This window comes from Miscanthus floridulus, chromosome 7, assembly GCF_019320115.1.
Source record: "Miscanthus floridulus cultivar M001 chromosome 7, ASM1932011v1, whole genome shotgun sequence".
In the NCBI taxonomy this organism is placed as follows: domain Eukaryota; kingdom Viridiplantae; phylum Streptophyta; class Magnoliopsida; order Poales; family Poaceae; genus Miscanthus; species Miscanthus floridulus.
In genome coordinates this window covers 96,911,858-96,934,450 of record NC_089586.1, presented here as the reverse complement: position 1 = coordinate 96,934,450, position 22,593 = coordinate 96,911,858, and the positions used below count along the sequence as shown (strand labels likewise).

General features: G+C 44.1%; 1 pseudogene; it reads left to right on the top strand.

Annotated features, from left to right (window-relative positions):
* Window positions 1–3,448: 3,448 nt before the first annotated feature.
* LOC136465912 (wall-associated receptor kinase 5-like) overlaps window positions 3,449–22,593 on the top strand; it is a 41,879-nt pseudogene continuing 22,734 nt past the window's right edge.

Genomic DNA, 22,593 nt, shown 5'->3' with positions numbered 1-22,593 from the left:
ACCGATGTGGCAAGCGATGATCAATCAATCAATCACAAGAAAACCAATGAAATCCTCGGGACAAGATGACACAACGATTTATCCCCGAGGTTCACTTGCTTGTCGGCAAGCTACGTCCTCGTTGTAGCGATTCACTCACTTGGAGGTTTACGCGCTAATAGGCATCACATGCCTAATCCGCAATCGGGTGCCACACAACCAACACAAGATGGGGATCCACAAGCTACGAGCAATCCACTAAAGTACCTTTTGGCTCTTCACCGGGGAAAGGTCAAGAACCCCTTATAATCACCACAATTGGAGCCGGAGACAATCACCTTCCTCCACTCAATGATCCTCGCTGCACCAAGCCGTCTAGGTGGCAGCAACCACCAAGAGAAACTAGCGAAATCCACAGCGAAACACAATCACCAAGTGCCTCTAGATGCAATCACTCAAGCAATGCACTTGGATTCACTCCCAATCTCACAAAGATGATGAATCAATGATGGAGATGAGTGGGAGGGCTTTGGCTAAGCTCACAAGGTTGCTATGTCAATACAAATGTCCAAGAGAGTGAGCTAGAGCCGGCCATGGGGCTTAAATAGAAGCCCCCACAAAATAGAGTCGTTGGGCTCTCACTGCAGCCCAACTTGGGGCGACCAGACGCGCGCAATTAGGTATGATTGGACGCACGCCTCAGCGTCCGGTCAACCATCGCCATCCACGTGTCACCTCCGTTCAACCTCGCGCATACGATTCCAACAGTCAAATTCAAACCCTCGCGTGTTAATTTAAGACCAGACTCGTGGCAACATGACCTGACATGCCAACACGGCATCTGATCGCTCCTACGCCCGAGCCAGCCACACAGTGATCGGACGCGCTGCTCCTCGCAGCTTCTCAGCATTAGGTCACTTCCTGTAAGCATCTAGAGGCAAAATTTCATGACCGAACACGTCAGATCACATGTGACCGGACGCATCGGTTAGTTAGGTCAACTCTGCCTCGCTCTATTGCTTGCATCAGCGTACGTCATACACGACCGGACACACCTCCATCGCGTCCAGTCACTACTTGCGCCAGCGTCCGGTCAGGGACTGACGCCACGCTCTTAACTGCACCGATGACCGGACGCGCCGAACCCCGAGTCCGGTCACTGCGTGACCTGCGTCTGGTCAGAGGAAAACAGCTCCTCCACTTCACCAACTTCTCCACCCTTGAACAAATATGCCAACCACCAAGTGTATCACCTTGTACACATGTGTTAGCATTTTTTCACAAACAATTTCAAGGGTGTTAGCACTCTACTAGATCTAAATGTACATGCAATGAGTTAGAGCATTTAGTGGCACTTTGATAACAGCATTTCGATACGAGTTTCACCCTTCTTAATAGTACGACTATCTATCCTAAATGTGATCACACCCACTAGGTGTCTTGATCACCAAAACAAAAGGGCCCTATCAAATTCACCTTTGCCTTGAGCCCATTTTGTTTTTCTCTTTCTTCCTTTTCAAGTCGAGCACTTGATCACCATGGCCATCACTACCATCAACAAGATCTTCATTTGCTCCACCATTTGGAATAGTGCTACCTATCTCATGATCACTTAGAGAAAATAGGTTAGCACATAGGGTTTCATCAATTCACCAAAACCAAACTAGAGCTTTCAAACGGTGTTAAAATCCAATGTAAAAGACCGTTTTGCCCCTGCTGCCTCACGTGCCGCCATAGCCACCTCACCGACGGTGTGGTTGGAAGCCGATGCGATGCGTGGGCCGGGTGCGCAGGGGAAGCCGGCAGCCGGTTGCGCGGGGCATGGGTCGACGGCCAGGGAAAGGGCATGCGGGCGAGACCGGGCATGCGCGGGCGGCGGCCTAGGCATGAGCAATCATCGGCGCCGCATGGGGCCATAGGTGGTGGCAGCTCCGGGGCATGAGGAGGCTGTGGCGGCGCGTTAGGAGGCAGGGCGTGGGCGGTAGCAGGCCGTGGAAGCGCGTGGGGGCCACAGGGCGCATCGGCAACGGGCCATGATAGCACGGGTGGCAGCGGCGACAGCTAACCACGGCGAAAGAGATGGCCAGTGGGGACGGCCAGTCACGGCGAGAAGAAAGGGAGAGAGAGGAAGAAGAAAGAGACAGAGGGCAAAAACATCATTTCACTAATGTTCTCTCTCCTCCTAAGCCAGAAATAAATATTTTAATGCGTCTGGTGTCCTTCGGCAAATTTGACACAAACTAGAGTGTTTGCCAGCAAATCAATCTTTTTCGGTGTCCGCTGGCAAAGCGACCTCACTTTCAGTGTCCGCTAGCAATTTTTGCCATGTTTTTTTTTCTTAATGCTAGAGATAAGTTCTTTGAGAATAATTATATAATTGAATGCATATTTATACCCATTATTCATCATATATATGCTTAAATTTAATGTGATTACCATATGCCGCTATTAGAACTTAGCATCCGCAATAGTGCCTCCTATCTCGACACCAATTCACTACCAACTCGCGCTATACACTTTTTAGTACCTTGTAGTTCAAAGACTACAATGACTATTCTGCCTATATACCACCAAAACAACGCTTGACCTAGTATTAAGGTTTCGTATTTCTTATGTTGCCGATTCCCACTTTCACATGCAAGACTGGTGAACAAGATAAGGAGATCTCACTTCTTTTCTTGTTTGGCTAAAAATAACCATGCATGCAAGATCTAAAGAGACTCGCATACACGTATTAACTTTGCAGGTTAGCTTCTCAAAGAAGATAGCGTGAGGAATTGATTTCAGTTCTCTCTTTTTTTTTCAATCAAAAAAGAAAAAAGATACATAGCATGAGATGCAGACCAGACGTGTAATCCTTAATCATCCAGCATGACTGTGTTGCCAAATGAACGCACTTGGCGAGCCGTTAACTCGTTTATTTGGTTCTGCCATGGCCCATTAGCAATGAGCTTTGGGAGCTAGCTAGTGAGCAACGCACTTGGCGAGTCGTTTTTGGTCCCAGCGACGACTGAATTATAGCTTGATAGGTATGCATTTAATAGAAATGAAGAGCTCGTAGATTTGTTTTTCAACTCTAGAGTAAACTAAAATTCGAATTTAATCAAAATCTTTGACCGGTATAGTATTGTTTCGGACCTCACCAAAATAGATAAATTTCACAGAAATTCGATCATTTCGGGCCTGAACCCTGGTAAACTTTCAATCACGCACTGTGATATGCCTCATAACTACCAGACCACACACAGTCATATAGACGCTAGCCAAAGCGACCGCGCGTGATGTACCTGGCAGGCGACGACCATAACATCTGCTGGGACAGGAGTATTATGGCGTTGGTGTGTTAAGTTGCTCCTGACAGGAGTATCTACGCGTGCACGAAACTGTATCGATGGCCTTTAAATATGCGTAGTCCCGTAACCCAGAACCCCGACACTAATAACACCACGAAGACAAGCTGATTGGCTTAATGATGAGCTCAAGGAGAGTAATGGTTTGTGCCATGGCGTTCGCTCTGGCGTGCTTGGCGGCCATGCCGGCTGCATCTGCAGTGTCGGGTGTCGACAGAGGGATACTGTATATCCCGTCCGCTGCCTCCTTAGCTCATCACTGCCCCTCCAGCTGTGGGAACGTCGACATCACCTACCCCTTCGGCATAGGAGCCGGCTGCTTCCGACGAGGCTTCGAGCTTACCTGCAACTACACCACTCAACCTACAAAGTTATTTCTGGGCAACATCACAACTCAGGTTAATCACATTTATGGTACCAGTACCACAATTTACACCCATGCTGTGTTCTTCAACTATACTCCTAACTTGGAGGAATCTAGTATGAACACCTACAATATATCTTGGGATGCTCCCACTAAGGGCTACTTTGGCAACGATAGGGTAATTAACCCTCGGAAGTAATCGGAGGGGAGGGATTTCTGTGGACAATGCAATCCCTCTCCAATCACATGGGGAGATTCCACGTGTGGGGAAGTTTCCCTGCTGCTATTTGGAAGGCATGTCCCGGAAAGTTATTAAGTTACGCACAGACTAGTCAAAGTCTATATTAGATATCCACGAGGTAAGATATGATATATATATAAAATGCAAAATGCTAAACCTAATTGGAACAAGCTAATACATCATCACCACATCATAAACAGTCATCTCCATCAACACATCGAGACAGATAATCCAAAATAAATCGTAATGAGTCTCTTTAACAGAACTTTGACACTGAAAATCATGGCTTTCATTGCCTTTCCAGAAGCTTCTCATATAGGCACTTAAAACATCCAGAAGATTACAGATGGACGTATGTTCATCTCCGTACATCCCGATATATCAAAACCCAAACAGAGAGATTAGTGACACAAAGGCTTCTCAAATCATGCATTGCTGTGACCCAGAGCTCTGCAGTTAACATAAGGAAAGCCATTAGCACAGCCAAAATTCTGTTGTACTACAGTAACTATAACTAAACACAGTTTAACAGTGTTATCACTTATCAGAGTAAAGTAATATGAACACGCCGACACAATGAGTGACCTAACATGAACACATGCACCCATAAAACTAAACTGCTCGGTATATATATTTAGACGCCAGAAGCCCAGAAGCCTGAGGGGCCTATCAGTACTAGCTTACATGAACACAAATGTACTAACGTTCCATGATAACACAAACACAGTAGCAGATGAGCACCAGGTTGCTGTCAAGAATTCAGATCAGACCAAAAAAAAAAAAGAAGTTCAGTTGTGCAGAACAAGCTATTGCTGAATGGACAATAGTAGGCTGCTTGCTCTGAACTGAAACAGAACATAGGACTATAATCGAGCTGCAGTTCAGACAAGAAAAATGAAAGTGCCTAAACTAGCACTAACAATGTACCTGCATAGCTTGTTCAATTTAGCAACACATAGCTTAAACTAGCACTAACAATGAAACAAGGATTATAATTTCATATCATGAACTGGTGAAGTTTCATATACAATTATTCAGAGGAATGGTTAGCATATACAATTATTTCAGAGTGAAGTTTCATATATGCCCTAAAATAAAAGTCAGGGGTTGTCATAAGCTAACAACCTAGAGCTATTGTGAGGAAAGCTTAGATTTTTCTCAGACCATCTCATGAAAAAACTTGCATTAATCTTTTTAACTTATTACTCAAAAATGCTAAAGAGAACAATACAGTGAGCGGAACACTTCAAGATACAGCCATACAGATAGACTAGAAAGCTGGAAAAAAACTGCTAGTGAGAAATCCAGAAGAGTATCCAGGAAATTTCATTAGTTCTAATGCAGCAGGAATCATTGTACACCAGCATAGAGCAAAAAACAACAGATGCAGCAAGCAACAGTGGGGGGAACTAACCTGACACCAGTCACCCCATCCCAAGACACAGCAGAAAATCACTCCTGCAAAAGCATCATGCCCTTATTAGTCGGAGAGATTTAGCAAGCACTTGTCTGAGATTTAGCACGCAAATTATTAGATTGAGTGATTGACGACTATGGACGCCACTGGAATTAAAAAACAAACTCTGCTTAAGATCCCACGTCGTGACTTCTGACTCACGTCGGGACTTTCGACGGCCACAGTCACTGCGCAGGCTAAGGGACTGGGCGTTAGGACTTCCGGCATGAGTCGTGACTTCCGACGGTCACGAGTCCCGGCTTATGTCGGGACTTCCGACACCAACAGTCACTGAAAAAAATTCTACGTGCCCGTGGAGTGCTAGAGTGTCTCTCTTTTGATTTTATTTTTATGCTTGAGCACTCTATCTTCCTCAGACCAACTAAGTTTGCATCCCTCTTTATAGTGCGGCGGATCCTAAACTCAAAAACAAAAATAAAACCTTTGGAGAGCGCTTTGAGTTCGTCCGCCTTTACAACTTCAAGAATTGAGGAATACCATTTCATCTTTATCAACTCTTTGAATCTTTCATGGGACTAATAGCTGCGACATATCACATGAAGATCACATTAGTCCCTAATTTGGATGTCATCAATACACCAAAACCCACATAGGGGGCAAATGCACTTTCAAATTCTCAGTCTGAAACATACTGAGTAAGCAACTCATCATCCGAGTACCAGTCCTCTACCACAACCTCATTGCTATGGCTAGGCTCACCTACATTGCTCTGACCTGCGTGTCGCCTGTAGTAAGCGGCCTCCGCTTCATCTACAGCCTCTACGGCCTGAGTGAAGAACGCGTCGTCATCCTCCTCCACCTGCAAGCCCGCCTTTGCTAGAGCGATTAGCTCGCTCAGCCTGCCAGTGTCGTCCTCTGCCTCCTTCGCTTGCAAGCATGCATCAGCAAGAGCGATGAGATCGCTCAACCTGGCAGTGTCGTCCTCATCCTCGCCCCCTGATTAGACAACACAATCGGTGATTGAACAGTGCGACCAGCTCGCGTTCTTTGCTCATCTAACTTCTTGTCCCCATACCTTGCACGAGCCACCTCTGCGGCATGGTCCTCGTTGCATCCAATCCCTTCATGTATAAAATACAATCAGTTAGCAACGCGATTATATTACATTTAAAATCAAGCAACGAAAAAAGGCTTTCAAGCACTCACTGGTACATAATGCAACAACATGCTCGTTCAAGACTTGAATCTGTACTCTTGTCTTCTTCCTTGCCTCCTTTCTTGCCCTCTCCTCCTCTAATGTCCTCCGTCTCTCCAATCCCCATTTGTCAAGCCCAACATCGATCGTGTTACGAATACCGCACTGTCTAGCAAACTCACGCATCTTGTTTTTGTGATGTTTAACGAATAGGTTGACGTAGTCAGGTCCATATCCCCTCTTCCATGCAATTACTTGCCTCCCCTTCAGTTCATCCAAGAACTTAGCTTGACCATCATAACATTCCCACCTGCATTTCCTAGTGCTCTGTTCAAACAAAAAATTATATCATATATGTCTTAGCAAAAGAAACAAAATACGATTTCATGTTTACCACAAAAATAATCAACCTCATCATAGTCAAGCATATGGCCGCAATAATGGCATATTCCAAGCTTCGAAGGGACTAGACCGTAGTTGGATTTAACACCACATTCGCACTAGACTGGAGGTGCTTTGTAAATTAACCTTTCTTTCTTCTTTTCCTTTGCCTTTGGTGGCTCCGGCCATTGATTCTTAGGACCGTAGAGCCACTCATTGAAATGACACTTCACAAATCAATAATGCTACAAGATAATACATTAGTACACACACCTATAGAGATAAACATTTAAACAGATACACTTTCCACTTACTTCATGTTTGTTCGGACACACAAACTCCAACATAGTCTTAGGGTTTATCACATCTCGATCTCCGCATTTGCACAGAGGAGGTTTCTCGAGTTGTCTCACTACGGCTAGGTGCTTCTCCTTAGCCGTCTTTGGCGGGGGGTTAGGGGGGTTGGAACCCAACGCTGGAAGTGCTCACGTGGATCTCTCCTTCTACACCAATCGTCGAAAAGGAGGTACCTAGGGCCAAACTTCTCTACACCGTCGATCCACTGCAAGAAAAAGCACCTCTCGTGGTCCTACACAACAAGATTCCAACAAAATATTAGTAGCCTACTTACACAAATGAAGAAAAAAAAGATAGTGGAAACAATTACTTACATTAAAACGACTGCATGTGTGGAAGCAACACGCCGCTGTGTCTGGATGTCTCGATTGAAACACGTCGGCCGGAAAACCACAGTCACAGTTAGGGACAGGGAGGTCAGGAGGGATGGGGGCATCTTTGCTAGACGCGTCGGGGTATAATTCTTGAGGATGTCGACACAGAATTTTTGTCCCGTGCCGAGGACACACACAACAAGCCGGAAGGGTCCGCTCGATGGAGCAGATCCGCCTAGCTTCAGCGCAGGGGTGATCGATCTTGCGCACTCCTCCCGAGACGTGTTAGTCAATTTGACCCTATAATTGACAAGGAGAGAAAGTTCATTAGTAATTAAGGGCGAAACTTACCGGTGTTGCTAGACAGTCCCGAATGTGCGGCTATGAGAGCCGATATGAAAGGAGATCGACTAAATAGTCAATTCCAGCATATTCATGAGAATAAATCGATTAAAGCTCATTGGGTTGTATAAGAAGAATCGGTTATCATTTAGGGCAAATATCATTAATCGAACAGATATCAATCAATGGCAATAAGATGTCAACAATGATCGGTTTGTGCTGAGCCAATGATTATGTGTAACCGAACCCCTTTTATATAAAGAAACAATTCAACATCACTTAACCGTTTAATAAAGATAAATCTAATGAACATGTTAGATCTTATCTATCACTATGACCAGTGGGGCATGAGGCAGAATCATTACTAATATCAGTGGGGCATGAGGCAGAATCATGTAGGCCATAATACAATAATAAGATCATGGGGCTAACATATCTTTCAACCTATCTTTACTTCAACGATCTCGTGATGTGAACTGTTCGTGAAAGCACTCGATATCGGCTAAAATAGCCGATTCAGGCATAATGCATAGTTAAAGTCATGCCTTACCAGGAATAGATCTACTAAATAACGATTCCCACTCCATGGTGCTAACGGTGGGGTGTGAGGTAGAATCACATAGGCTATGATAATGGGCCATGGAACGATTCTCGCTAGCCAATAGATCTACTCGAGATGCAACATGCCTTAACCGCACGTTATGCATGATTAAGATTGATGTAAAACAGCCGATAAAACATAACTCATCGTTTAAGGTGTAGATTAGATCAGTTTTAGGTTAGCAAACGATGGGTCAAATAAGATATAAGGCCGATCTAAATCAATCTGAACGGACAGAGTGATATTGCTGTAATTAGATAAATAATGAAAGCAATAAGCAATATCGGTAACTTAATGAATCTACCAAAGACTGTCATTCTAAGGTAGAGCCGATAACTTGACCTTGATCTAATTCAAGCAGTGGGGTGTGAGGCAGAATCACACAGGTCATACTTGAATTAAACAAGAGTCGATAACTAGCTTATACCAGAGCCGCAGTGGGGGTCGGCCGGATCGATGCAGCCATACGAATAGAGGTATAAACCATGACGGTACTTATAGACAAGCAGTGGAGGTCGACCGGATCGATGCAACCGTACTCACTGAAGAACTCACCGAGATCTACTCTACTCCTACTCCTGAGGGGTGGCCGGAGCTGAAAAAGTAAATAACTTGTATATTGGATTGATTGGTTGTCCCCTTACAATAGCCGGGGTTTGGTATTTATACCCGGGACCTGTGCATGACTTCTGTCTAAGCATGACTCATTACAATTTTTTGACCCTAGAGAAAACATTCCTAATTTAAGATAACTTGGACTCTAATCTTTCCCTTTCTGTAGAGTCTGTCATGTTTCGTCCTGGCGCCGAACGTAGCCTTTGTTGTTATCCGCTGGAGCTAACTGAGCAAAGCCGATTCCAATTTCTACATCCGAATCAGCTGTTTCCGATCTGCACGCAACTGATTCCTTAGTGACATGATCTTGGGAGCTTTCAAGTCCCCGCAACATCTTCTTCCAAATTTTGGTGTAAACACAAGCCCCCCAATTTTGGGATAAAAGTAATTTTATTCCAAAATTATCATGTCTGTATCTCTGATTGGTCCACAGTCATGGGTAGAGAACCTTGATATGGGGCCCATTGTTCGTCGCCGCTTGCGTCAACTCATGAGCCTATGCCTCAAAACTTTTACAAGAGCGTTACTGCTTCAAGGGCACGTGGATTCATCTTTCCGAGCCAGCTATAAAACGTCTATCTGACCCTAGCGAGAGCAACTCAACAATTCAGCCATGCTTTTTTTCCACGTGCTCCCTCAAGTGCTCCCGGCTCCGCTGGACCCTCCATGGTCTATCTTATGAAGATCTCAAGCGGTTAGAAGAATTCTTGTGTATAGGGTGATTGGGTCACTTATCCTAGCGCCTCGTTGAGCAAGAAGACCAGCCATTGCGGTTAGAAGAATTCTTGTGATATCACCTGAGTCTTCTCTTCATGCTCACAAAGCTGTTCTAGTGTTTGCGAGGGCTAGAATGTGTGATCACCTTCCCCTTATTACTCCTCCAAACACCCACCGGGAAAGCCTTAGGCTTCTTCCCCATAGTTTCTCAATTTATTGAGAAATTTATTGAGCATATGTTAGGCGGGCGACCTTTCTTCTTCTCGGGTATAACTTTATTGATGGGCCGATGTGACTTGGTTTACGATGACCCTCGGCCTTATGGGGATCCGGACTCCCTTCAATCCAAAGAAGCCTTAGTGGGTTGATCTCTGCTCCATGTAAATTCTTTGTATCCGTCCCACGATGCTTCATAATTTGGGGAAGCGATAAGTTTGAGTCTGTTACCTCTTCGTTATCCGTCCCCTAAATTCTAGGAGTGTCGATCCGTCTCCATCTCTGATTTCAATTCCACACCCCCGGTGAAATCTATCTTCTTGCCTTCCTAGGCTATATATACAGGTTACCGCTGTGGATCAGAGAACAACTCGCTTCATCTCACGCCTTCTGCGTCCTTAGTATAGCTCCTGCTTTTTCATAGGTTTGAGATTATGGAGAACAACAAGAGGTCTACTAAGGAGGTTTTCACTGGATCTGCATCATCGCGCCAGCGTCTTCGCCGCTAAGAGGGTACAACTCAGGATGCTCCTTCTGTTCCAGAGCAGAGGGCTGACTCTGCTCAACCTTTGGGGTTACTGGCAGCACCAACTTGTCGCCAGCTCCCCTGCTATCAGAGGAGATAGATTGACAATGATGACTTTCTCGCCGCCACTGACCGTCACGGCCAGGGCCTCGCCAAATGTTTCTCGCTTGCGGAATCAACCCTGGCCATGGCTTGATGTCGATCGCCTCCCGAGGCTGATTCTGTGGAGGATAAGTTGGCTAGAGCCGAGGCTAGAATCACATGTGAGATATCATAACTTTTACTTCCTCTTAATCTCATCTTAAGGATTTTGATCATTTCCTTTTTGAACCCCTTCAGATCTGTCTGCTCAACTTGAAAGCCTCCGATCAGCTGCAGACTATGCGGCAAGATTTGTCAATGCTAGGGGCACCGTTCTAGTGGTTCGTTTGAATGACATCCCAAATCACGTCAGAGAGGTCGCTCTTCATGGTGTTCGTCATGGTGCTGCCACGGCGTTGGCTATTGCACAAGCCCGTTCTGGCTACAATCTTTGGCTTCTTCCTCCTAGTTTTCCAGACACGGTGCACCCTAGACATCATGAACGCTTGATTGAGGATTTCCTTAGCGCTGCCAACTCCGTAGCCTTTAACACCCTGGCCGATGATGTAGTAGGAAAATTGTTTTCCGGCCCATAACTTGTAATAGGTGATATTTAGCAAACAGTTTCCCCGTCTTGAGCGATCTTTCCTTTGTCTCATACTTCATATTATACGCATCACTCTGTCTGTGTTTGCTTTGCTTCTACGGGCGATACACATTGTACTGGCTTTTACCCCTTTGGGTTTATTTTCATACCAAAAGTGATACCCTTCTGATATCGGCTATTAGAGCCGACAACCGAGCAAATTGGCTGCCAAGAATTGATCCAAACGTTAGGACAATATTCCTTCAAATATTCCCTATTAGATTGCTCTGCTGAATTCCTTTTCCTCTTTCAGTGTTTCTAAAAATATAAATGTTACTAGGTGCGCATCATTTGATCCGATAAGGTCCTTCCTAGTTAAGTGATCATTTGCCGTATTTACCGCCTTTTGACCTGATCGGCGGTTTCACCTTCCAAACCAAGTCTCCTTCAGAGAGTTGCTTAATCTTGACCTTTTTATTGTAATATTTTGCAACTCTCAGTTTATTGGCTTCAATGTTTCTTCAAGAGCCTGCAGCCGAAGGCAACTCAAGTCTTTTAAGTCATCCATTACAAAATTCTAGTAGATTTCAGCTGATAAATCATTCTGCAACATAACACGCCTTGATCCAGTTTGAACTTCCCAAGGAGAGACTGCATTGTGTCTATGCACAAGTTCATAAGGCGATCATATCAGCTCCTTTGCTCTTGGTCATCAAGGGCAACCTATTCTCGGCCTTCCCTAGAGTCTCGTCTTCCTTTTAGTTTTTTAAAGATCAGGTCCTGAAGGTGAAACAGGCTCAGAGGGGTTTGTTTGATCGTGAAACCCTTTTGGCCAAGGGGAACTCGAATAGGCAAGAGGCTTAAAGAACCACCACAATTGATCAATCACATCCGTTTTAGCTAAAAAGTCGATTTTTAAAAATAGCCGATTCTAGACTCCCAATCTCAATCCCGCTTAGGTCTGAAAACATGGCCTTTATTAAGGGAGCCCTTCGATCTCCTATCCTCAGTCATATGGCATCGTATTCTCTTTAACATTAGTGAAGTGGCGTTTCGCCTTCTATTAATTGCGGTTGCCTTTTACGCGTCCCGAGGCATCCGCCTCTTCGCTTCATGTCTTCAAATACCAACCGTGGGCTTTGGCCTCAAACACATCTCTATTCGCAACTGTTCCTTCGCTCTCTTCCACCTGCCAAAACCCTGTAGCAGTTTCCTTCCTTTCTTCCGTAGATCCAATCATTTCTCATGGCCGGCGAAGATAATCGAGGTAAGCGCGCGATAGAGGAGATCCCGGCAGAAGACATGTCGAGGAACCAGCGTCTATGACGCATGAGGTGAGATTGGCAATCTCTGTTCATGATAATGACCTGTTCTAATTTGCCTATAGGTTCGTTGTGAATGACAGCCTTCATCCTTTCCCCAGGACTGGCAAACCCACTGATGTTGCGTCTTCCGTGCCGGATTCATCGTCGGGTTCTTCCAACTCATATGACGGCGATGATGCCCAGAGCTTCTTTCTGAGAATGGAGGGCGGCCGAGGACCGCTGTTCTGAGGCGATTTGAAATAATGGCTAGCTTGAGATCCGTCTAGGGGTCTTCCAAGCGGCCCTTAATGCAGCTGAGGAGGAGGCCAGCGCCGTTCGAGCGCGACTGGCTGAGTCTGACGCCACGGTAGTAGGTATGATGAGGTCCATGAACGTTTCTATTATTGTTTCCATTACCTTTGTCTTGATATCCTTCTGCAATCACCAGCTCAAACGGTGTAATTGGAGTCTCTCTAATTAGCAACAAACGCGGCCGCGGACGTCGTCAATGCTAGGGGTTCCCTCATTGACGCTCGTCTCCAAGACATCCCGGCCCGTGTCCAGGAGATTGCCCTTCATGGCGCGTCGGTGGCGCTAACTGCGGCGTAGGTCCAAACCGGGCATGATCTCCATGCCATGGAGGTTGGTTTCCCGATTGACGATGGCCCTTAGGGACATGAAGATTTGATAGAAGATTTCACCACGGCGGTGGAGGCCATCGTAGACATCACATCCGCTCAGGATGTGGTGAATAAAGTCTTCGACTAGATTGTGCTTAGGGGAACCAATGAACAAAGACTTCTATTTCATGAATGCGCCTTGGTACAATGCTCTTGTATCTGACTGTTTTTGCTCTATAGGCGATACATATCATATCGACTTTTATTATCCTTGAAGATTTTCATTTTTTTGAACTAGAGGCTATACCTTCCTGGTACCGGCTACTAGAGCCGAGAACGAATCGGCTATCAAGTGTTGATTAAATGTTGGGACAACACCTTCGTACAACTCTTCATATCAAAGGTCAAATGATTAACCAACTCAGGTCAAGCGTCCTATTAAGTGGAACAGAACTTCTTTAAGAAATCCATTAACTCTGAATCACACTTACACTTCGACTTAGCATTCACATACGTTGGCCTAAGTTCATCTCAACACTTATTTTTTTCTTTAATCCAATGGCCGATGTGAAGCCGTGATTTTTTCTACTAAAACAAGCTTTCAGAGCCGATCGCTTGCATCGGCTGTTTACTTTCATTACTAATCTTAATGAAGCCCCCTTCCCATGACTTGCAAGAAAAACATTCGAAGTCTCCTAGTTTCTAAAAGACCAGATCGGCTGTTGCGATGCTCACGGACTCATCAGCGTGAACCAGTTCGACATCATCTCCATGCCATTGAGTCAAACACTGATGCATGGTCGATGGTATACATCAATTCGCATGAATCCAATCACGACTGAGGAGCAAACTGTAAGACCCTATCCCATCGATGATGAACAATGTAGTGAGCAGAGTCTTGCTTTCGATTGTTAGCTCGACGTTTATTGCCCCCCGGGTCTTAGACGTATTACCTCTGAAATCCTTAAGCATCATATCAGTCTCCATCAGATCTTCTGGTCCTTTGCCAAGTTTATGAAAAGTAGTGTAAGGCATAAGATTGACAGATGCACCTTCGTCCACCGACATCTTGTTCATCGGCTTCCCATCGACAAGACCTTTCATATATAATGCTTTTAAGTGCCGATGTTTGACTGGTTTGTCAAATATTGCTTGCTGTACAACCGCTAACTTGGCAACTATCTCCTCATACTCTGATCTACTGGAGCTCTGAATTCCAATGGCAATAGAAAAGCCATTTGGATATTAGCTGATGGTTGCTTTCTATTGGCTATTTGCTTAGTACACCACACTTGAGTGTTACCAGATGCCTGAGCCTGTTCCATCTCTTTATTCCTTAGGCATTGCACCCTTCTCTTCTGGCTTCTTGTTAAACCTCCTGGACACCACTGGCCTTCCTGTCACATGTATCTTCTTTCAATGCCTCCCTCTTCATGATCAGCTCAGTTTTGATCAACGACTCTTTTTCCAAGCCGATCATGAACACTTTTATTTTTTAAGCACCGATCCATGTTACTATGATGATATGCATCTTGAGCATGGATAGACCGGCGGTTGGTTTGAGGCTGCCTATACTCCCGATATTGATTGCTGCATTCTGGACAGTCATGTCTGGTAGGTAATTTCAAACCTTCATTCCAGCAATGTCTGAAGAAGGGACAATTCCAATGTAATTCAGCCTGTTCCCTTTCATACCTCTCTTGTTTTAGTTGATGTTGGTATGCTTGATCTTTCAACTATCGCTGATAATTTTTTTCTTTCTGCCACTGCCATTTGCTCAATAGAATTTGAGATGTGACCCACGGCCTTGTCGTCTCTGCTTCAGATGTTTTCCCTTACTCGTATCGGCTCTTTTGCTCGGCACGACGTCTTCTGATCTCTCTGTACTCGTCAACCGATATTTACATATTGGGATCAACTATTCTAGCTTCTTTTGATTTGGTCGGTGTTAAGACCTTGGTTTTTCCTTTAAATAGCCCAACATCAACCATGTTTTGATCTCCTAGGAAAGGATTATCATCGACTTTCATCTTCCGAGGTGTATCAAATTTGAGCCTCCCCTGTTGAATAGCTCTCTGTATATGCTGCCTGAAGATTCTGCATTCATTAGTGGAATGAGAAGTAGCATTATGGAACTTGTAGAACTTCTTATTCTTCAACTGATCAGGGGGCAACATGACATGACCATTGGGCAACTTGATCTGCCCTTTCTCAAGCAAGAAATCAAAGAGCTTATCTGATTTGGTGACATCAAAGTCATAGCTCTCCTCGACTCCTATTCCCCAAGGATTTGGCACCATTACTATCTTCTTACCCCAATTCCATTCAGCTACAACAACCTCTTCTTCTTCATCTTCATAGCCGTCATCGACTGAGTATGGATCATAAGCTTCGGCTACTAAGGTGCTCTTCTAGAACCGGGTATCTCTGTGCATACTCTGGAATTGGCTATTAAGCGCTGCTACTCGTTGAGCCAATTGTCCCAAGTTGTCAAATTCTTGTCCTAGCAGCTTTTCTTTCCACATCGGCAGCATTCCTTGAACAGCTAACGTAGCTAGTTGATCATCGCCCAAGTTTAAGGAAAAGCACAAGTTTCTGGTTTCTCGGAACCTCTGAAGAAATTCAGTGCCCGATTCATTAGTCCTCTGTCTTATAGTTGTCAGATTGGTAATTTTCTTTTCTCCAGTCCCAGTATAAAAATATTTATGAAACTTCTTCTCCAGGTCAGCCCAATTGGCAATGGAATTGACTGGCAATGATGAAAACCAAGTGAAGGCTGGCCTTGAAAAGGACAGAGAGAAGAAACGAACTCGATGGGCGTTCTCAACTGACGCTTCGCCCAATTATGTAAGATACCGACTGACATGTTCTATCGTGCTTGTACTGTCTTGGCCAGTAAACTTAGCGAATTCTGGGAGCCTGTAATTTGTTGGAAGAGCGACCAAATCATACCATTCTGAATATGGGTGTTTGTACGAAAAGGTCTGCTTTATTGGCTTCAGATCAAACTGATTCTTCATCATCTCAGTCACCCTCAGCAATAATTCATCAGCTTGCGAATTTGGATTTCTCTGCACCTGCTGACCCATCTATGGATTGAAATCCTGCGTGCCTTGATATTCTGGGTTTAGCATCATGTGGAGGGTATTATAATCTGTGCCATAGTGATACCCTTGTGGAATCTCAATCTGCTGTGTCCTTTGCTGGCTTGCTATTTGAAGTCTCTGATTATAGACATAAGGATCTATATATCTACGGATCCTTTGAATTGATGGTGCTATTTTTTGAGCCAACGACGATATATGGCCTGATGTGCCAAAGTTGATCACCTGGTTCTGATTTTGCCCCATCGGCTGTTGCACATGCTGTACTGATGGTCCATGATTGTACTGTGTTTGATTTACAGTAGTTCCTTGAGTTTGTTCAGATGAACCCTAGACTGTCTGGACATCACCACTACCAGCTGGTGCTGCTTCTTGATGGCTGGTACTGACTTGATTGGTTCCTTGGGTTGATGGATCTAGAATGTTGTAATAAACCGGTCTGCCTTGACCAACTGGAAATCCATGAATCGCCTCTTTCAAGGCGTTATGGAATACATGCACGAAAGCTTCGTTATGGCTTGATATGGCATCATGAATAGATTTGTCCACAACCCCTTTAAAGAAACGCCTGTCTTCAGCTTCAGTTGTGTCCGTCTGCCCGTGTAACCGAACTCTTGGTAGTGGAAATTTCTGAACAATTGTGTTGTTACGTGTTTTGGTGTAGGACAACAAACATTTGTTCTAAAACTCTTCTATAGCTTTGTAGCATAAGGATGTCGTCGTTGTTGCGAACCGCCATGGCGATTGTGGGGTCCCATCGAGCGTGCTAGAAACGTGTGTCGACACAGAATTTTCGTCCCGTGCCGAGGACACACGTAGCAAGCCGGAAGGGTCCGCTCGATGGAGCAGATTCGACTAGCTTCAGCGCAGGGGTGATCGATCCTGCGCACTCCTCTAAGGACATGCCAGTCAATTTGACCCTATAATTGACAAGGAGAGAAAGTTCATCAGTAATTAAGGGCGGAACTTGCCGGTGTTGCCAGACAGTCCCAAATGTGCGGCTATGAGAGCCGATATGAAAGGAGATCGACTAAATAGTCGATTCTAGCATATTCATGAGAATAAATCGATTAAAGCTCATTGGGTTGTATAAGAAGAATCGGCTATCATTCAGGGCAAATATCATTAATCGAACAGATATCAATCAATGGCAATAAGATGTCAACAATGATCGGTTTGTGCTGAGCCAATGATTATGAGTAACCAAACCCCTTTCATATAAAGAAACAATTCAACATCACTTAACCGTTTAATAAAGATAAATCTAATAAATATGTTAGATCTCATCTATCACTATGACCAGTGGGGCATGAGGCAGAATCATGCAGGCCTTAGAAATAACAATATACTCGACGACCCTAACTCATTACTAATATCAGTGGGGCATGAGACAGAATCATGCAGGCCGTAATACAATAATAAGATCATGGGGCTAACATATCTTTCAACCTATCTTTACTTTAACAGTCTCATGATACGAACTGTTCGTGAAAGCACTCGATATAGGCTAAAACAACCGATTCAGGCATAACGCACAGTTAAAGTCATGCCTTAGCAGGAATAGATCTACTAAATAACGATCCCCACTCCATGGTGCTAACAGTGGGGTGTAAGGCAGAATCACACAGGCCGTGATAATGGGCCATGGAACAGTTCTCGCTAGCCAATAGATCTACTCGAGACGCAACATGCCTTAACCGCATAACAGATTGATGTAAAACAGCCGATAAAACATAACTCATCGTTTAAGGTGTAGATTAGATCATTTTTAGGTTAGCAAACGATGGGTGAAATAAGATATAAGGCCGATCTAAATCAATCTCAACGGGCAGAGTGATATTGCTGTAATTAGATAAATAATGAAAGCAATAAGCAATATCGGTAACTTAATGAATCTACCAAAGACTGCCATTCTAAGGTAGAGCCGATAACTTGACCTTGATCTAATTCAAGCAGTAGGGTGTGACGCAGATCACACAGGCTATACTTGAATTAAACAAGAGTCGATAACTAGCTTATACCAGAGCCGCAGTGGGGGTCGACCGGATCGATGCAGCCATACGAACAGAGGTATAAACCATGACGGTACTTACAGACAAGCAGTGGAGGTCGACCGGATCGATGCAGCCGTACTCGCTGAAGAACTCGCCGAGATCTACTCTACTCCTACTCCTAAGGGGTGGTCAGAGCCGAAAAAGTAAATAACTTGTATATTAGATTGATTGGTTGTCCCCTTACAATAGTCGGGGTTTTGTATTTATACTCGGGACCTGTGCATGACTCCTGTCTAACCACGACTCATTACAATTTTTTGACCTTAGAGAAAACATTCCTACTTTAAGATAATTTGGACTCTAATCTTTCCCTTTCTGTAGAGTCCGGCATGTTTCGTCCTGCGTCGAACGTAGCCTTTGTTGTTATCCGCTGGCGCTATCTGAGGAAAGCCGATTCCAATTTCTGCATCCGAATCAGCTGTTTTCGATCTGCATGCAACTAATTCCTTGGTGACATGATCTTGGGAGCTTTCGAGTCCCCGCAACATCTTCCAAATTTTGGTGTAAACAGAGGACGGCCCCTTTTCGCCAAAACTCCTCCCGATACATTTCTTGCATCTAACAAAACGGTTGTAATTTAACAAACAAAAATTAAAACATCACAAATTAATGTCAATGAGAACCATTTGCATTACAACAAATAAAATATAACCTACACTTTGTTGTAAACTCTATCTTAGATGCAAACATGAAAACTATATAAAAACTATACTTTGGTCAGTAAAAAATAAAATTTAGTACATCAACAGTGTGTACATATATTTATTCACATATAAAAGTAGAGATGCAAACTCAAACAAGCAAAATACATGGTAATCATAATTCTAACTAACCAATTAACCTTAACATTGGCAATCCTAATCCTAATCCTTCAATCCAACGTTCTAACGAACTCATATTTTTCTCCATACTCTACCTACTCATTCAAATCATTCGATCCACCGTGGAGGCCGAGGAGCTTTAGGAAAGGTATGGAGGGGAACGCCAAGGGATGAAAATTCGACGGCCGGCCGTGGGGGAGCCAGGAGGCAATGGCGCGGCGGTGCGGGCTGGGAGGCATGCCGGCGGGGGCAAGGCGGCACGGAGGCGGCTGCTGTACCCTGGCGACTAAAACAGAGATGGAGGGGCGGGACTGGGCTGCGGGCCTATATTAGGCTCTGCCGCGCCTTGAACGGTGGTGCGCCACTGCTGCGCCATGATGCGTGGCGCGCCACCGCCACGCCCTGATCGGTGGCGCGGCAGAGCCGGCCACGTCACCGATCAGGGGCCCTGGTCGCTGCCATGTGGGTAGCCTCGCCGCGCCCCATGCATGGCGCGGCAGCGTTAAATCGCCGCGCCGTGCGAATAGGCGCGGCCAAAAGTGTTAGATTTGAAAAAAAAAACAGTATTAGTTTTAAAATTAGTTTAAAAATGTGTTAAAAATAAAAAAAAATCACTAGGGGTGCCCAAAAACCGTCATAGAAATCCGACATGTATACTCGGTAACAAAAAAAAAGTATACGTGCAACCGTCAGGCGTGGCGCGTGAGCGTCTCCGGCTTCCTGCCGATAACTGGGACATGCATACGTGCAACCGTCGGCGTGCCGCGTGAGCCTGAAAAATACGGAGGACTTTCGTCAAAAAAAAAAATCTGGTGCGCGCGTCTCCGTATCTTTCCCAGATTCGGAACAGCAGCAACCGCTAGGCCACATCTGGGTACCAGTTCGAACCACTGGCACACGAACAAACAAAATTCATGACTCCGTGCTAATACTAAACATATAGTTCTCGTATGGATTCGCATCTAAGTCCCCATTTAACTTTGTTATATGTAAATATCCATGTAATGAATTTTAGAAATAAATCATGTAATGAGATATCAAAATATAATAAGTATACTAGACTTTTTGGGGCTCATGTTTTCTTAAATTACTCCCTCTATTTCAAATTGTAAGTCGTTCTATCTCTTTTTAGTGTATATCTAGGTATATCACAATAGTAATATGTCTATAAAAGTCAGAATAATTTATAATTTAGAATGGAGGGAGTACTAAATAGTGTTTATAGCAGCTATAATTATTCCACAAAAATAATGTACAGTAAGATATATATAAAAATGACACTATTACAAGATAACATTCCAAATAACATTAGAATTATTAAGATAAAATTTTCTATTTGACACTGAAAAAATTTATGCTCTCTTATACTTCCATCAGTTTCAAGGTGTAACGGTGAAAGGTCCTAATGACTAGAGTGGGGTGAATTGCCTATAAAAATTTCTATATCAACAATTAACAAGGTGGTTAGACAATTATAAAGCGGAGCGAGTGTTACGCTAGTCTACAAAAAAATGCAGGCCACATACCATAATTCTAGTTACTATAGTCTCTAATTCACACAAGGGGCTAAGTCACTACTAATAAGTTAGTGAGCTCTCAAAGACTAACTAAAGAGCCTCACTAACCACTACACAAACAAGAAAGGTAGCTCTCAAAACTAATTACACAAAAGAGCTTAGCTACACTAGAGAATGTAAATACAAGTGAGGGTAGTGAAGATATACCGACGTGGCAAGCGATGATCAATCACTCACTCACAAGAAAACTAATGAAATCCTCGGGACAAGATGACACAATAATTTATCCTCGAGGTTCACTTGCTTGCCGGCAAGCTACGTTCTCGCTGTAGCGATTCACCCACTTTGAGGTTCATGCGCTAATAGGCATCACATGCCAAACCCGTAATCGGGTGCCGCACAACCAACACAAGATGGGGATCCACAGGCTACGAGCAATCCACTAAAGTACCTTTTAGCTCTTCGTCGGGGAAAGGTTAAGAACCCCTCATCATCACCACAATCGAGCCGGAGACAATCACCTTCCTCCGCTCAACGATCCTCGCCGCACCAAGCCGTCTAGGTGGTGGCAACCACCAAGAGAAACAAGCGAAATTCGCAGCGAAACATGTAGCACCCGGTTTTAAGAACAAAACTAGATACACACCATATGTGAGCCTAGGAAGTCAAATCTCACATATAGCTAAAAATAAAGGTAATATCAATAGACAATGCTCAATATATAACGTACTTAGTATAAAGAATATAACCTTAAATAGCAATCAGCGGAAAGACAACTCCGATCTTCGGGTGAAGACTCCAATTCCACAGGGATAACTGACTGGTTGATTACAAGCCTAATTTCTCCAAACTAGCAATCTGGTACCCATCCGGGATTTTTATCCAAATAATTGAAAAAAATAAAGCAAGCGTAAGTACATGTCGTACTCAACAAATATAACATGGGGTTCATGAGGCTCAAAAGGCTAACACTGGTTTAACTGCGATTAGCTTTTAATGAGTCGTCTTTTAGCAATTGAGTAGCAACAAGTTTATCACAAGCCCATATAAACACATGATCGGGTAAACATGAATAATGAATAGCATAAACAGTAATCATTAATGAGCATCTTTATTATCAGTATCATCAGTGTTCATCATCTATTCCGTAAGAGTTCCAAGACCGCTCGTGACCATGAGCATGGCTGATATACCAGTTTTACACTCTGCAGAGGTTGTACACTTTCACTGTGAGTCATGATTTACCCTTTTGCCCGAGGTGATCAGCCTCTTGACCCACTACCAAGGAAGATTGGTAGGGTTCACTATGAAGCCTTTTAAAGATTCGTCTAATAAGTTAGGGCCATTAGATTCACTCGGCAAACAAATGTAGAGCCCTCCTTCCTGATGGTACAATGACACGCAGCCTATACACAAGGGGATAGAGGTCGCACTATACCCGATTCGACAAGCCATTCTTACGCCAATAAAGATAACCACTAACAAGCTAGAAAATGTCCTCATACAAAGCTAAAGCCAGAGCCATATAGCCCTCACAGCTGTACTGTAAGTTCTGGATGATCACTTACAGATAAGTCCTTAGGGAGAGGAATCTAGAGCACCATAAAAACAGCCCAATGCTCTAGCCCCCTTGATTCCATGTTGCTAAAAAGCATCTTTTAATGTTTATTGCATAATCCATTAGTCAAGTTACAAGATCATGATTGTAGTTGAGCACTAGCATCATACTACCCAATGCATATCCCATAGGAGTCAAGGTACAAGATATCAAATATATAGGATATCCTTATTGGCAACAAGGTAGACACATGCAATATGAATTAAGTGATTAAAGGTGAATAGGACAACAAGAAAGATCCCATGCTATACTTGACTTAAAACACCGATCCTT